This window comes from Vicia villosa, unplaced genomic scaffold (assembly GCF_029867415.1).
Source record: "Vicia villosa cultivar HV-30 ecotype Madison, WI unplaced genomic scaffold, Vvil1.0 ctg.000189F_1_1, whole genome shotgun sequence".
Taxonomy (NCBI): Eukaryota; Viridiplantae; Streptophyta; class Magnoliopsida; order Fabales; family Fabaceae; genus Vicia; species Vicia villosa.
This window is the reverse complement of record NW_026705059.1, coordinates 844,395-863,017: the sequence shown is the minus strand read 5'-3', so window position 1 is coordinate 863,017 and position 18,623 is coordinate 844,395. Positions and strand designations below refer to the sequence as shown.

At 32.3% G+C, this 18,623-nt stretch overlaps 1 long non-coding RNA gene and 1 pseudogene across 9 annotated transcripts; one reads left to right on the top strand and one right to left on the bottom strand.

Moving 5' to 3' along the window:
• Nucleotides 1–9,810: 9,810 nt before the first annotated feature.
• On the bottom strand, nt 9,811–10,295 carry LOC131625101 (uncharacterized; annotated as a pseudogene).
• Nucleotides 10,296–14,984: 4,689 nt separating this feature from the next.
• On the top strand, nt 14,985–18,623 carry LOC131625151 (uncharacterized). 9 transcript variants are annotated; one of them, XR_009290758.1, is made up of 7 exons: nt 14,985–15,625; nt 15,721–15,794; nt 15,873–16,007; nt 16,457–16,957; nt 17,121–17,177; nt 17,304–17,481; nt 17,606–18,623. It is a non-coding gene; the product is annotated as an uncharacterized LOC131625151 (long non-coding RNA). The 9 variants fall into 9 exon arrangements; XR_009290755.1 differs by having other exon boundaries at nt 17,304–17,511; nt 17,606–18,621; XR_009290757.1 differs by having other exon boundaries at nt 17,304–17,664; nt 17,791–18,620.

The window sequence follows — 18,623 nt, the reverse complement described above, 5'->3', positions numbered from 1 at the left end:
CACGTTTCCCTTTTCCTATTTTAACTCCCAAATGATGTTGCTCATAATAAATAGGGAGGATAAATGACACATTGACTTTTCAAACCACATCATCACTTTTATTATTATTATTATTATTATTATTATTATTATTATTATTATTTATTTATTTTTAAAAAAAAAAAAGGAAACAAACACATAACAATAGCAGGCCAATCTCTCTCTCTCACGTTGAAAACCAAACAACAACCCTAAGAAATCATTCTCTTTTCTTATAACCAAGACTAACCAAAATACATCAAACAAATCTTTAATTCAAACAAAATCACAAAGTAGAACAACAACAAAAACGGATCTGAGCGGAACGGATACCTGATTACACCGACGGTTTAAACAGAGTAATGCAGTGGTGGCAGAAAACAGTGGCTGTTTGTGCGCGAGATGGAGTCCGCGGAGGTGCGTGAACGCGCGGATCTGAGTTGCCGGAGCTGCGGGTTCCCGGCGGTGCTCGCGGTGGTTCATCGGACCTGTGGTCCCGGTGCTGATGTTCCGATTCAGTAAAGTGAAACTTGAATGTGCGTTGTGGAGTAGCTTCCGATTTCGTGTCGGCGATTTGGTTGATGTTGTTCCACTCGGTTTCAGCAGTGCTGTGTTGAATAATTGCTGCAGTACCGTGAAAAAAAAGAAAAAAAAAGAGATCGGAGGTTGTTAATTGTGAATGTTACTTGAAGGTTGATTTGGAAATGTTGTTACGGTTATGTACAGGGATGATGAGGTTTATGTGACTGAAAATTTACGAATGGTTGTTATGTGAAAGTGATGATGGTTGTATGGAGATTGTTATGATGAATTTGTTAGTGATGGAGAGGCTGGAAATTAGTTGGTGTTGGTGTTACTATTGTCAACGTGAAAGAGGGTGGATTGTTAGAAAATGTGTCCTTGTGTCTGTACCTGTATGTATTATGTATAGAATCATTTTGAAAAAACCGATTAAATGACATTGAATCAGTAATCAAGTCAATAATTAAGGTTTCTATTTTAATGAATAGTTGTTTTGGAAAGAAGATGATTTTGTTTAGGTGTTGTTTTGGAAAGAAAATAACTTTGTCGTGTAAGTGTTTTTTTGGAAATAATTGGAAGTCTTTTTTTGTTATTTTTGTGAATAAAAATAGAAAAAATTAAAATTAAAATTAAAAATATGTGAAATAAAAAAAACGAAAATTGATATTTAAATAAAACAATAGAAGTTATTTTTGGTGATTTTTTGAATATAAGTAGAAATAAAATTAAAGCTAAGTTAGAAACAAAATAAATAAAAAATGTCAGAAATGGGATTTGAACCCAAAACCTTGTACTTGCAAACCTTACTTCCTTACCAATTGTGTTATATTATTTGTTCGAAATAAAAAGCCAATTAAAAGTGTATGAAGCATCGGCCAGCATTTTGCTATCTATTAAAATATAAATAATTTAAGAGCAAACTATTATATTTTAAAATAGACTTTAAATCGAATATTTATAAAAATTCAGGATGTCAATGTAAATGAACCCAAGATTTTATAAAAATTCAATTTTTGATATAGCTTCGAATTTTTGAAAAGTGTGGGCAAATTTTGGGGTATGACACCGAGAAAAATTGTATTTCCCTATTCCCAACACAGGACAAGAACCGTGAAAGCGTGGCTAGTCGTTCGATCAACTGTTGTACTTCCTTTTTGGACATCGGGCCCTCATATCCAAGATCGCCTGACACTTGTCAGGATTTCACTCTATTCCCCTGTGATTCAATATAAACCCCAGGAGTTTACCCGCCAGAACCCCGAAGGTACACTTATCCGGGTTAAGTCTCATGTTGAATTTACGAACTAACTTGAATGTCTCCTCCGCATCTTTGGCGTGATTCCGCTCCTCGGGGGTTTTAATTACCATGTTATCTACATATAGTTCTAAGTTTCTTCCTATCTGAGATGCAAACACCATGTCCATTAGGCGCTGGTAGGTAGCTACGGTGTTCTTGAGGCCAAAAGGCATCACCTTATAGTAATAATTGCCCCGACTTGTCATGAAAGTTGTTTTAGGTGCGTCCGAGGGACCCATTCAGATTTGGTTATATTTGGAATAAGCATCCATGAAGCTGAGTAATCGAAAACCAGATGAAATGTCAATTAACCTGTCAATGTGTGGCAGAGGGTAAGGATCTTTAGGGCAAGCCTTGTTGAGGTCTGTGAAATCCACACACATGCGCCACTTCCTCATCTTCTTCTTGAACATTACTATGTTGGACAGCCAAGTGGGATATTTTACCTCTTGGATGAACTCGGTGCTGAGCACCTTCCCAACCTCCTCGGAAATAGCTTGTTCCTTCTCGCCTCCGTTCTTCCGCTTCCTCTGGGCTACTATTTTATGGGCTAGATCGATGGCTAGCTAATGACACATGACATCCGGGTCGATTCCTGGCATGTCAGAAGACTTCCATGCAAATAGGTCCACATTATGCCTTAACATTTATACAATTTGCAATTCTTCATCGGGTGTTAGATTGGAACCTATTTGTCTGGTTTGGAAATCCTCAGTGCCGATTTGTACCTTTTTCACGTCGACCATAGGCGTAAGGCTATCAGGTGCCGGATCCTCTCTAGGATTGAGGTCGATCAGTTTAAAAAAATTGGTCTGAACTGGACCTGTGTAGGTTAGGTTGTAGGCTCCTTTTAGTTGATCTGCCATATTCCCACCCCTAGGTCTTATATCTCTAAAGAGGATTATGCATATTTTGCAGGAAAGGTGGAGACGGCCTTTTAAGAGGAAATGCCATTAATGTCATACCAGATGCGGAAGATTATTGCTTTGTTGACTTTTGGAGCCATATGGAAGGGTGGGGCTCTCGCACCCGAGAGTCTTAGAGAAGAGAAGGAAAACCTCAAATATTATCTTAATGCACTTATTATGGAAAGAGATATGCTCCTTAATGAGCTCATTAAGTCAGCAAAACCTCTAAGAGAAGTGGGCGATGAGGTGTGAATGTGTGGGTATTTAAAATACCTTTTTAGATAAGATTCTTAAGTTAGTTGTCAATTTAACCAACTTAACAAAAATTAAGGTGGCAGTTCCGTAAATATTATTACTATTATTTTTAGTATTGTGTTTTCTTAATATTCTATCCATCTTTACTCCCTCTATCTTCTAAAGAAAAAATGAATAACTTATTTCCTTCAAACAAAGAACCTTAGCTGCCGTCCCATTCATTCTTGTGTCTTGTCGTTCTTTAACATCCGATGGCCACACCATCACAACCAATCTCTTCTTCTCGTCGTGTACTTTCTTTTCTTCCATCTAATTTTACAAAACAACAAAGTTGAAGTCGAAGATCCACTGTAAAAGCTCTGTTCAAACCACCATCAAGATTTTCCTATAATTTAGAATTAAATTTGTGAGCATTATCGAATGAACTCTCTCATTTGGGCCTTTTTATTTTAAGTAAACAAAATTATCATTTACGCTGTGTAGCGGGGAAAATCTGAGATCGAAGTCATTAGATTGACTCGACTCAATATTTCAGTGAAAGTAGCCACCGCGCTTTATTGTTTCCAAAGGAAAAGGGAAAAGAACGAAGACAACCCAAAGTTTGTTTTTAAAACAAGAAGAGATCTTAGGTACGGGTGTTGATTATACAAGGGGAGGGTTTTAAGCACCCCTTATATTTGTGGTACTCCACAGGAACCTTTTTGAAAATCTGTGTCGTGTGTGCTAAAAAAGGGTTTGTTTTATTTTTTAAAATAAGCTCGGCAAGACATGAAGCCTTGTGCCTACATACCTCCTTAGTGCAATGGAGAAGTCAGAGCTAATGTAGTTCCGCTTAAAAGGGAAAACATTTTAAAAACGAATAAACACTTTATCATCGTCGGAGAGAAATACTCAGCCATTGATCTTGAGCATGAGAACAAACGAGTTCTTTGCATCGCAAATGAAAGAAGGGATCCAACTCGGATGGAAATCAACGAGTATGCCACTAACTCTCTCACGCGGAAAAGATCTCATCATATCAATCAATTTCAAAATCGTGGGGTATCGCCACTCGTTACAACAATTAGTCGTGTCTAAACTTTTGAAGAAAAGGCCACTAAGGGCAAAATATATTTTTAAAGAAAGGTTTTAAAAGAGGTTTTACAAACATAAGAAGGTTTTGGAAAAAGGGAGAAGATTTTGAAAATTAAAGAAGGGGGGAGATGAAGAGGCTATCCTAATACGTAAAATAAAAGCTAAGGAAAGAAACGGTCTAACCGAAATAAGAAGCCAACACTTGACATTAAGAGTCAAGGTAGATTTCCCATCCTTTGGAACTATCAATACTAAACCAACACATTATCACTTGGGGATCCAGATGAACTTATTATCTTTAGCACCACTTTGCATTAAGCACATTAAAATTCTGACGAAAATCGGGCAGAGTAACAACTGTTTTTGGGTAAAATCCTTATCACGATGCCTTGGAATTAACCATCAAGGGCTTTCGAGGAAATACCTGTACACACAAACAGACAACAATCCAATGCCAGACAGACAGGATAACGACAGAGTAAAAACAGAATAATAGGGTCCAGAGATACTAAGTCCAAAAGTCCAAGTCCCCAAAATGCTCGGGATAGTAACCAATAGTCCATAGGGAGCCTTAGGTATTTTTTAGATTTTTGTTATTTATTAGTGTTTTAGCATAAAAATAAAGTATGGTCCAAGTGGACAAAAAGAAAATAGAGGAAACATAAACATAGCGTTCAAATGGACAAAGAGAAAATAGCGGAATATAAACGTCCAAATGGACACAAAGAAAATGGCGGAAACATAAACATGATGAAATGATAAAATAAATCGATAAAGCGAGAAATATAAAGAGCAATATAATAAAAATGCGGAAATTAAAGTCAATTGTTAGATGTTAAAGATAACCATCTTGAAACTTGTCAAGTATGTTATCAAAGTTAGTAATAAAGATCGATGGTGAGTGAAGGATGTTCTCGGATTTAAATTCAATGGACATTTATCAGAAGCTTGATAAAATCATAGCGACTACACGATAAACCTCCATAAGTCTTAAATCAACCGCATACAATTATCTCCATGTTTGATCTTTTTTTGATTCAGGACACGAAATACTGCGCTATGTTAAGCAGATCGCCAAGTGATTTATGTAGAAATCACCCTACAACGAGGCCGGTCAAAACATTATGTGCTAATGCATGCGAGAGAAGCAATATGTAGATCACTCTCCGAAAGCAATACCGCACGAAAAGAAAATAGGTAGCGATCTAGTCTTTACCAAGAACCCATAAGAATTCTCAAGGTATTAAGACTTTCATCGATCAAAAGAAAAAAAAAATAAAAGATGGAACTATATTCAAAAGCTCCCTTCATCCATAATTTCAGTCACTTAATATTGCGGATTTGGATTCTCATCCTATCGACGCCCTAAGTCTATTGAAATTAGAGAGAAATTAGGCCTCTAATTTGTGATTCAAAGAAAATATCAAAAGAAAGGAGTAGAAGAAGAGTTAGAACCAAAAACAAGTCAAAAACCACAAAAACAAGCATTCTGCCTCACTGGAAATCGATTTACCTTTGTGGGAAATCGATTTCCTGAGTGCAGATTTCAAAATCAGGCGCAAAAACATAGTGGAAATCGATTTCCCTCTGTAGGAAATCAATTTTCTGCGCACAGTTTTCAAAAAAACAGCATTATGAATTATAAAACTTGATTTAGGCAAACATACAAACACCTTATGATCACATATCAATTGGAGCACGATTTTTCCATCAATTCACCATCAAATAGGACCAATGTAGCATCAATGATGCATCACACACAAGCACAAAAGAATCACATTATGATAGATGAAAAAAGATGGAGAAAATGACCAAATCTTGAACAAAACTTAGATCCACTTCAAGAATCACCAACACAAATCTTGATCTCTCAACAATTGAAGAAAAAAAGAGTGAGTTGGATGGTGGTTTAGCTCAAAGTTTATGAGGTTCAAGATGTGACTCACAAACTTTATGAAAGAAAAAGAGCTTTGGTGAATTTGGTAGGGATGAAGAGAGAAATTGCAAGAGTTTTATTGGCTTTCTAAGCTTGTGAAATGAGGGAGTAAAGACCTCTATTTATAGGATTGGAGCAAGAGTAGTGGCAATTTGGTCATTTTGTATTTGGTAATTAAATTGTGCTTAATTGGTGTTTAAATGGTAAAATGAGGTTAAAATGGGTTTAATGAAGGGAATTAATTTGGTGAGGTGGAAAATTGGTAAAATGACAAAAAATTATCAAAGAAAATAGGTGGCAAAATGATGTCATGCTTCCCTCTCTATTTTTTTGAATTTTTGCCCTAGGAAATCGATTTCCCATATGGGTAAATCGATTTCCACCTTCAAATTTTCAAAAAATTTCTTCTTGCACTGTTTTTTTGATTTTTGCCCGATCTTTTACCTGTAAAATATAAACAAAAGAGACAAAATACATATTTTTTGGATTTTGGTTAGTATAAAACAAATTAGACAAATATAAATGTTTTGTGGTTCCCCTCAAAGACAAAATGATACCTCAAGATTGTGATCTTGATTGATGGTTGAAATGCAAACGATGTATGATCTTAGGGTCAAAAATTGAGATATGACACGCTGCTGGTATGATTTTTCACAAACCCTTCCTTCATATGTCTCTATTTTGATATTTCTATGTACTTATGTAGATCGTTTATTTTTTATGTAGTATCTTTTTCAGAGTATTTGTTTTTTAATTTAGTATTTTTGCTATAATTGAAGACATGAATGAAATGCTTTTATCGGCTAAAATTTGTTCTCAAAACAATTATTATTTTTTTAATAATTAAGTTTGATTTTTTTTGTTTTTGAAGTAACTTATCTTATGTTGTTTTGTTATTGTCTTATAATTTATAGTTTTTGCGGATACAAGTAGGGCTGTTAAAAAAAACTTGAACCGCCGAAATGGAGTTAAAATAATTAAATTATTATTAATGGTTAGTGAACCAAACTTAAATTTTATTAATGATTCTAGAACCGAACGATTAAGCAATTAATCAATCACAAATTAACTCTGAACCGAACCGTTTGTAATTTTAGTTTCTAAATTGAAATTTTTTTCGAAAATAAAAAAAAATTAATTAAAAAAGTTGATTTTTTCGAAAATTAAAAAAAATTAATTAACTTTATTTTGTTTTGTTTTTAAAAGCCCTAACCCAACTATTTCTTTAATCAACGTTGGATTCCCAACCAAGTGGAGTTTTTAAAGCTACATCATTATATTCAATAATTGTAATTTTCTCTAAGCAAGTGGAGTTGATACACTCCCAAACATTTCTTTAATCAACGTTTGATTTCATGGTTGTTTTTTAACAATGAGTATGAATTACCACACCTTGATTATGCTTATTTGTTTAAGTTATGGGGTTTAGTCAGAATTTTACCTAAGATTTGCAAACAGAGGATCCATTATTTTAGATCACATTAAGTTAAAAATTCTTACTCTTCTAGTTTCATTTTTGATTAATTGATTTCATATTTTTAATTTGATGTCTAGTGTTAGTGTATGCTTAATTTTTTTTAATCCGTTAATATTATCGATGATTAGAATCTCTAGTTATAGAACCATAAGTTTGAAGGGAGAGGATGAAATTTCTTTGAATGTATGTAATCATGCTTCATCCATATTTGGGAAAAAAACTTAAGATTTGAATTTCCATAGAATTAGAACCTTATAATATAATAAGTCTTATAATATCGTTTGTGCTATCTGAAATAAAAAATTGAAACTATATTAACAATGCTTCATTATGTGATCATAGTTAACTTTTTTCATCTCATACTGTCATACACTTTATTGTTCAAATGACCACCGAATGACGAATAAGCTAATAATGACTCATTTTTAATGCTTATGAATAAGTAATGAGAGCTAATCATATTTGATGTCATGTTAATTTTTCTTGTGGTAAACACATGGTTGCAATTGGAATGAGTCCAAGAAAATGGTACCATATTTGTTTTTGTTGTGTTCTGGGGTAAAAGCTTGCACCTTTGTTTTATTAGTAATTTGTATTAATTAAAAAAGTATAAAGTAGATTGATCTAAGTTGGTTCTAATCACATGACATGCACGTTGGTTTAATTTAGTATCACACTATATAAAACTATGTGTCGAACAATTCAAATTTGTTTTCTATTGTTTATAATTACGAATTTAATTTATTTACTCTTCATAAAATATTGATAGTCTATTTTCTTTTTAATAATGTATGTAAAATGAAATTGAGTTTCTATATGGGGGAAATCTGCATCTATGAAGGAAATTGAGTTCCTACGTGGGGGAAATTTGTATGGGGAAATATGTATATAAGTAGGAAACATCACACTTCTTAGGCCGGTTTAAAAAAACTGATTTTAAAAAACTTTGTTAAGTCAGTTCATAACTCTAACTTAATATGTTGAAACTTGTTACATCACTTACTCTTAGATCGGTTACAAAACTGACCTAACAACCCAGTTTTAACAGACTTAACAAGTGTTTTTTGTACTAGTCTTTGTTAGATAAGAAGGTGACTAAGTTAACTTTGGAGATAAAAGAGGAAAAAATGGACTTAATCTTTTTTCAGAAGACGTTATTTAAACGTGACCCTTGACTCTTCTCATAATACATAGGGGAGTTGGAGAAGGTTGTGAGTAAAGATCTAAATAGTTTGAAAGTAACTCGGGAGGAGGTGTATTTTGAAAAGGTTCATTTGACCAAAGAATGTTAAAAAACTATTGAGTTAAGCTACTCCATTATGCAGGTGACCTTTGAAAATGCTTGAAAGCAAGTAGAATGCTTCCACTTCGGGATGAAAATCTCGAGGGAGCAGATTCATCCTGAATATGAAATAGTGGATGGAAAAGTGGTTATCCTTTGTGTGGAACCTATCTCGTTGATTTTTTTTGGTGTATGCCCAATGATCCTCTCGTGTCGTTATCGTTTTATTTCCGTGTAAGGATACCATTAATAAATGAAATGTTTTTTTGTTGTTTTCTCTTCTTATGTGTATGCATTTTCTTTGTTTTTTGGTTCCCCTATAACTTTCTAAATGAGTGATGACTCTTTGTTGTTTATAATGCGAAATTTATCCTACTTATTCTTATTGTCCTTAATTAGAGGTCATGTTTTAGGTCTCTGGTAATAATCATGGAGTTGTGCCCTGATGCTTTACTAGACGTCTCTGAGGAGCGCGTGCAACCAAGAGTCTCCTCCTTTTCCATATCCCCAAAGGAAAATTTTGTTCGAGGTTAGCGTAGAGGGGTTTCACCTCTTGCGCTATGGAGTGACTAGTTACCAATACGGGTGAGACCGGACCAGAACCTTTAAGTTTGAGGTTTCAGTGTCCTTGATCGTGTGACTTCTCATACTTGAAGTTTGATTGCTTTAGCCGTGCACTTGTCGTGTTTATGACAACAATAGTTTATTAAATGTGATTTAGACTTTATACGGGTCAAGAATGAACATGTATGTTAATTATTACAATTGCTTTGGTGATTTTCAATAGACTAATGTCATTATCGATTGTCATACCGCCCATGAAATTCGGAAAAGAAATTCAAATAATCAACCAAAATAGAAAGAAAAATACAAAACAAAACTAATCTCCCTCTAAGAGTTTTAATCTCAGCAGCAACATTATAAGCTTCTTTGCATGCACAAAACCAACTCATAAACATAAAAGATAAAATAAGAGTAAATTATCCTTAAAATTACACTACCTTTAAAAATTCATATACATATTTGTCGAATCCTCAAATTTTACCTACCAAAAACAATTACTAAATAACCAAGAACCGCAATTAAAATTCCAAGAAAACCACCAACAACAACCTGAGGCATAGTATGTCCAAGAACTTCACGAAGCGGTATACTATAAGACAAAGGATGTTCAGCAGGAAGTTGAACAACAATTTGGTTAAGAACTGCGGCTTGTCGTCCCGCTTGAAATCTTACACCAGTAGCATCATACATAACAATGATAGCTAGAATCAATGCAGTAGCAAAAATTGATCCTCCAAATCCTTCTTGAAGACCAACTGCCGTAGCGAGAGCAGTTACGGTAGCTGAATGAGAAGATGGCATTCCACCGCATCCAATTAGTTGTTTTGGATCGAATTTTTTTTCTTGTACAAGACGGTTAGTATTTTCATTGATTGAGCGACGATGAATGCAACAATGGCAGAGATTAATGGATAATTGCAAAGAAATAAATATGACGCCGTAAATTTCCTTTCATTCATCATTTTCTCTATTGCTTAACTTTGTATAGTTGAAACTCAATTGTTGATTGATTGTTTAGCAATGAAATGCAGGCGATATTAATACTATTTGAAAAAATGAGAATGATTATAAATTTATAATATTAATAAGGTGAAAAAAATTATAAATAAATGCAATCAAATTAAACAGGTTGAGAAGCTGGATTCACTTTTTTATATTATTTGGATTTGCTTCAATTCGCATGAAATGAAAAAGTTCCACCAATTAACCATCTAAGTTTAGTTGTTCAAAACTAAATATAATAACCTCTTGTGTACATGGATATACCCTCTTTATTCCATTGCGATTTAGCAAATATACATAAACAAACAAAATAACATATAATAGAAAAAACATAATAATATTTCTTATATTATACTGTAGTTTTTTTTTCCTAAAATAAAGACCTTCCAACAAATAAACCAATTTTTCTTGGAGCAAATTAAATTATGTCAAATTATTATTTGATATCCTCACTCGGGTCATATTTAGTTATAGTTTCTTCTTTCTTTTTTTGGATAAATTTTGTCTCTATGATCGACTGGCCTACCACTCATTGTGAACGCGATTGAGATTCATTTATAATATAATAAAAATATCTATTTTTTATTAAAGTATCTTCAACTCATAGTTAGTTTCACAAATTTACAAATAAAATATTGTTTAAACTTCTGATTCACTTTGATTTTATATGATTGCCCAAGATGAGATAATAGTAATAATAATAATAATAATAATAATAATAATAATAATAATAATAATAATAATAATAATAATAATAATAATAATAATAATAATAATAATAATAATAATAATAATAATAATAATAATAATAATAATAATAAATAATAATAATAATAATATATTCAAAATAACTTTCACTTTTGTAGTTACTTATTCTCTCTCTGAATATTAGGATACTAATTTATCGAATAATCATAAATAAAGTAATTTATAAATAGGTATCGAGATTTTTTTAAAAATTATTGATTTATAAATATCAACAACTTATTTACATTAAATATAAAAATATAAATAAATGTTTTTGTCAGAGATTAAATTATAGACCAGTAGTTTACACTCATATAACTCTACTACCACGTACGAGTTAAGCTATCTCACCCACCTTAATAAATATTAGTTCAACATAATTTATTATATATGGAAAATCATATCTAACATATATTTCAAATATTTTCTTAAAATGCATCTTAATGCACTATATTATAACAATTGGAGCATACCCAACATCAATAAACTCACTTAGAGGAGGAATATTATAAATAAAGAGGAGAACTTATGTTACATACACATGATTTCATTCTCACAAAAGGACTAAATTGTCACAAAGGACAGGACAACGGGAAGCATTTGGAATATATTACATATATTCTTTAAGTTTCTCTCATTTATGATACAGTGTGAATTTATTTTATTAGAATATAAATAGATACACAAATAATTAAACTTAAAGATTACTAATAGTTAGTATCTTTACTTATTAATTGGAGTTAATTCTTCAAGTTGCTGGGAAATGAAGATTTAACGACGAATTTAAGAAAAGTCTTACTTTGTCCAAATTGGGTCATATCGGTATAGGGTCTCGGATATGCGCTACAGAGTTCACGCTCTTATATCTAGGGTTATCTATGAAGGGTTGTTTTGGATTTTGATGTGACTTTATGATCGTTGTCGCCCCTTTATAAGTTGTAACACTTCCGTTTCTTTAGGGGTAAATATCTTTGTTAGTGGTGATTTTCATCTCTCTCCTTCAAGTCATTATTAGGGTTCTTAGGGAAAATTAATTGCTTATCATCGTTAGTAACCCTCTAAATAATCTTTGGGTTCTTGAAAGTTGGATAAAATATTGTACTTCAACCCTATCACACGAAGTGAGATGTTGAGTAAGCGAGATTTCTTTCTCTTTGCATCGACAAGTGTGACGGGATAGACAATAAAGTGTACCCTATCGGAGGGTCGATAGTAAATCTAGTAATGGTTACTCAACATAACTATGTTGATGATGGCTATCTAGGGATCTCATCCATCTACTTTGACCCCGATTTCCCGACTTCTTACAAGATGGCCACAAACTTAGGAAAAAAAATAGGTTTGGGGTACAGAGGCTCATTCCTCTTTTGATCAAACATTAAGTGAATATTCACACCATTTTTTCTATTTATGGTATATTCTTCTAAGAAATAAGGGTTAACATTTCATACATTCTTTAACATTTTCCCCTTGGTTTGAGATTTGTTTTGATATGTACTATTTTGCTATTTTTTTTTAATTTTTTGAGTAACTTATATGTCTAAAGAGAATATGTTCAGGGAATAAAAGATGAATAAGGTCACAAATGAAGTTGCCACTGGTGCTAATGAAGATTCCCCTAATGTTATTGGTGATAATTTAACGAATTACTCTTCCAATGCTTTAATCATAGATTAGCCTACTTGAATCGTTTTTCCTCCTATTAAAAACTGTTGTTTACATGGTTGGTACTCTTAAATGTATTGTTTCTACTTTGCCAAATTGTTTTTCTACACTCTTTAAATCATTTGGTCGACCCAAGACTGTGAAATTAAATAATTATTTCCCCTCTTTAAAAAGGGAGTTTGTCACAGAGGAGAAGCTAAGGGAGTTTGTCACGTTAGGCTCTTTACCCTAAATATATCAATGTTAATAGGTGGCGGGGAGTTTGTCATAGAGCAGAAGAAACTAAGGACTGAGAAATATGTCTTGAATCATCACCTAAAGTCCTCCCAAAATATGAGTGCGCACAAGTTAAGGGCCTTTAACAAAGCTCGAGAAAAGCTAACAGTGTGTTTGAATGAAGCATTTTAATGAGGAAACTTAATTTTTTAAGAAAAATTAAAATGATTTGATCAAAATCCATTGTTTGGTTAACAAATATAGAGAATTGTTTAAATGATGTAAATTTATGAAGCATTTTATTCAAGTTAAATATAAGAAATTTCAAATGACACCAAAAAATAAAGAATTTAAAATTGTTTCATAATTTGTATGTTAAATTGTTTATTAATATTTTTTTAAATTTTACAAGACGGTCCTTATATGTTCTAAAAAAATTAATTCACCCCCTAAATTTTCAAAAAATTACAAATAAGTCCCTAATAATTTTAAAAATTTATAAATTGGTCCCTTAAAATTTTCAAAAATTTCAAATTTGGTCTTTATTTTTTATATTTTTAATTTGGCTCAAAAATTTTAAAATTTATAAAAATGACCTAAAAATATTAAGAATGAATCATTTTACTGCTCCATCCAAACAAAAGAATTTAAAACTAAATAGATTTCAATTGAATCATTTGAATTCCTTAAAAATTCATAATTCCCTTATCCAAACACACCGACTATGTTTGCGAGTTTGGAGGGGAAGGGAGGGGAGGACTTTGAAAAATAGGAAGAATTTAGTGAAAAGAATTAAAAGATTTTAAATATGAGAGTTTTGGAGGGTTTGATTTTATTCATAACACCAAAAACCCCATAAAATAGGGGAACTCAAAAATTGTATTGAAGGAGGGTTTTGGAGGACTTCTATAAATTTTCCAAATATCTTTTAGGTTGTTATACTATTTTGAAAATTAAAAATTTAGTAATGATAATGACTCTTTTATCATTCTAAACAAAATTATTTTTTCAAAAAATGTCAAATATTTTTCTATATTTTTTTAAAATTTCGTTTTCGGAAGCCCTCCTCTCCCCTCCAAATTCGCAAACATAGCTTAAGAGTTTGAACCAATAAAACAATATATTAAGAGGAAGGTCACATCATAAGTTGAGGGGAAATTGAGAAAGGTTGGAGAAGATCAATCCAAATTCGCATATGAAATATAGAGAAACACGCCCAGGAGAAGGTGATTTTGTAGTTCATGCAACAACTACAAACAAAACACTCGGATGCTGCATTTTGAGTGGTTAGTTACCACAAAGAAAATCCTTGAGAAGTAGGGGTGTGCAAAAAATCGGTTATCCATAACCAAATTGGTATCCAAATTGTTCCACTTTTTAAAATTCAATCCAAATGTTAAAATCTAATAGTGGGTATCCATTTTATTATCCAAATATAAACCGGTACCCACAACAATAATATGGTTTAGTTATTAGATATCTAAATTTTGTTATGTATTAAATTTATATATTTGCAAACCATACTTTTTGAATCGATATTTAAACCATACTTTTTGATATTTTGATCCAATTAGTTTTGCAAACTGATTGTTTAAAGTATTGTTTTGAATTAATATTAAATAATTAATTGATAAATAAAAGTAGTATTGTTTATATATTGTTTCTATATATAATACTTAATTGAAGTATACCAATGCTTGTTTATAGTAAGAGAAACTAAAATCCTGGTTACAGAAATCACACCTTTACAAATATCAAGTGACATCGCTAATTATGTTATATAGAAATTATAATATCAAGTGCTAATCTACTATCTACCTATTACTAATCAATTGGCCAAACTGTCAATTATACCCTTTCCACTAAAAAAAATTACACTATAAATTGGACATTTTGGTAACTAACAAATTAACCATTCACTTTTAATTTAAACTAATGAGAGCATGACAAATGGTTCATTATGTCATAGAAGCCACCAAGTGTCACTTTATCATTGGCCACATTCTTATTTCAAAATCATCCCTTTCTCTTCTTTCTTCTTACTTTCGTTCTCTTTCTCAGTCTTCTCTTCTCTCTTTTCCATGAAACCCTAAAACTGCCGCTAAATCACCTTTCTTTTTGCTCTCTCTTCCATCTCTTTCCATTTTCTGTTCTACCTCTTCTCCGAGAATTTTTTCGGTCTACCACTGTTTCTCTTTCTCCGACCTCCGCAACTCAAAACCCTAAAACCAATATAGATTCGAACTACCCACCAAGTTTCCATTTTACTATTTCATTTGAATGATCTGAAAACAAAACTTGCTCTTCTCTGTGTTGCTAAGATTGCTCATGACAGAAATTCATATTAGAAACAGCAAGCACAAGAAGATCTTGCCGAGATTGATGAAGGTAAACTAGGCTCTTAGTTAGAAACAACAAACAAAGGCAGATCTTGATTACAGATTAGACGATGTGGCTAATCAGGTTTTTTTCCTATTATCGTTCTCATTTGTTGTTGTGTTTCTGTTAGAAACTACAAAGTGATTTAATCACTTTCTTTCCATTTAATCACCATCAAGGAGATTATAGTATTCCAGGGACATCAACAAGTAAAATATTTACAACAGTTAATGTTGTTACTAACTTTGATTTTCCCAAGAACTCATACACTTATTTGCACAGGGTATGTTTGATTTCTGCTCACTTTAAATCCAATTTGCTTATTTTGTGTGTATCAATTATATGTACATGTTCTGATGGATACTCTGTTTTTAATAGGTTGGTCGTTCAGGAAGATTTGGCCACCTTGGTTTAGCGGTGAACTTGATCACTTACGAGGACTGCTTTAATTTGTATGTAATATAGTCGGTGTTGAATAAATTTTATAGATTCTGGCTGTAGGTTGCTGATATGTTCCATCTTTTGTTCAGATTTAGGATTGAACAAGAACTTGGCACTAAAATAAATGAAATTCCGCCACACATTGATCAAGCATTTTATGATCGGAACATGTAACCCGTCTTTACAAGAGTTGTTTTTACAAGTTAGATGAGTAGCTAGCTATGGTGAGTAACCCGTCTTTTTTTCATTCCTATTTACATTTGACAATTTGGTCTTTAGAGAGATAAGTTTGTATGTTTAAGTGTTGACTCTTCTTTGGTTGAAGTCGCTGAATCAACCTCTTACAACTACATGCTAAGACTGCATATAGTAGATTTTCCTATGGATTCGATCATTTTCTCAGATACCACAGTTTCAGGAATTTTGTAGCACAAGAAACCATTCAATGTTAAATATTAGACATGTTTAAACAGTTTTTTTTGAATGTGTAGGCCTTGTGACTAACCACTGTTTTTAATCTTGCAAGTTTTACTAAGTTGTGTGTATACTAATCTTAGTTTATCCTATTTCACAAGGTTTGAAAATTGAATATTCAGCTTGCTTTTATCAAATTGGTTTGAGATTTAATCTGACAAGGAAACTCAAATAAACTCACAAATTTGTGTTTTGGCAGGGGAAATGCTATGAGAGATGCAATTTCTAAAGTTTACACACAAATATTAAACTATATTCCAACAAAGCAGCAACTATATTGGAAACTCAGTGAAGATGGTAACAATATTTTTGTTATTGCTACATAGTCTGCAACAAAGCTCCTGGTGGAAACTTATATATCGACATCCTCGCCTCTACTCCGATATAAAGGATATGATGTCATTCATGGAGACAATACCATCATTTATTCTTCCGTAGACATTTGAGTTTAATTACTATTCTATGATTTTAGGTTTAATTTTTTAATTCACTAACTTCTACATTTTTATGTTATTTTTCCCCGTCACATGGAATTTTGATGGTTAATCCAACCGTTCTTAAATCCAAGAGTGATGGTTATGCTTATGATTTGTTTCTTCTATTGCATTGACATTGGCAGGGTGAGAGCTGGAGTCTAAAAAGAATTTCAGAGTTTGGTTATTTAAGAGCACATGCTACTAAAGTTGATTTAAACTTGGAGGTTTTTTTGGCTTCATTTTCTCTACACCATTTAGTATTTACTTGCTTATATATTTTTTAACTATTAGTGGATTTTAGCTTATGGGTATTATTATATGTGAATGTTATAGAAAATGAAGTCATTCACTTTCCCAACTCATGTTTCTTGTGTTTTTGGCTTCTAGGAAATGATTGAATGTTATAGAAAAGAAAAAGAAGCCAGAAGTGCAGCTGAGAAGAAGGTAATGCAATATTATTACTGTTACTGCTTAAATATTTAAGTCCACAAGTCCTAGAGGATATTGATTTTACCAGCTGGTTGCCTCAATAATTTCCCCCACTCCTTTTGTTATTGTTGATTTTTGTAGGCCATTGCAACTAAGGACCTGTACAAGCCATCACAAGAGTGTAATATCAGTTTGCTATAGTACCATAGTCAGCTTCAGTCAAATCTGAAAGAAGTTAACGAGGAAAATAAACGAATGGAATAAAGAAATCAAGTATTGTTGAGAACCTTAGCACAGCAGTGTAAGAGGCCACAATAAGGTATTGCACGAGCAACTAGCATCTCTACGAGTAAGTTATTTATTGTTGATTAATGCCATCAGGCCTATCATTTATGGTGTCTATTGTCTGTCGATAACCCGAAGTGTTTTAAATTTACGTGAAGTGAAGTTCATGTTGTGAACAAATAGATATGTTGCAGCAACTGAAAAAGAGAAGTTAAAGGTACAAAGTTATACTGAAGTTTGCATGTGTGTGCTTTGGTTTTCCCTTTATTAGTTTAATTCGAAAATTTACTTCACATTATTGAAATTAGGGTGGAGTTTGATCTGTGTCTGTAGCTAATTGCAGGCCATAACAAAATGACTGTAAATAGGCTGCACGAGCTACACTAAGCAATAAAATCTGGAGGTACACACACTCTTTGGAGTCTCTCAAGCATCAATGAAGAATAATCTTTGTTGTTGGTGATTTCAATATTGCATCATTTGCGAATTGATCGGTGTGGTGCAGAACCTCATTTTGAGAATAATGAGTTTTGAAGATGATTCAAATCAATGTTAATTGGAAATGGAGACAATTTTTGTTATGTATTCCGAGCAAAACATGCGGATCATACCTCATAAACATGTGTGAATTTGTTTTAAAAGCTGTGGCCATACAGAACTAAGAAGCATCTAAGAACATATCTCATAAACATTTGTGAATTTTAATAGTAATTATAATTCTGTCTTATTCTAATATTGTTTCTATTTTTTTTTTCAACTCAAATGTCTGTGTGTGCTGGAGGTACAAAGTTTCAAGGAGACATGGGGTTATTTAAGAGATATAAGTAACCACTTGAGTTCCATTTGTTTTTTAATTCCATATTATCATTAGAACAAATGATGATTTAGAAGAAGATAACAAGAGAATAAGCTAGAATGTAACCTCGGTTCTATAATTCTATTGTATTATTAGCTATATGACTATTTTTTCATATCGAAAATTAGCTATGAAACTCTTTTCTTACACGTGGGCACACTTTCTATAACTTTTTTCATTTTCAAGTTTCAAATTTTTTTCATTTTCAACTTTGTTTTACATGCTGGTTAAAATACTATTTTAAAAGCTGTATTGTACACAGGCTGTAGACAAGCAAAATCTCACATGTATGGTCTCTATAGGACTTTAATTAGTTTTAT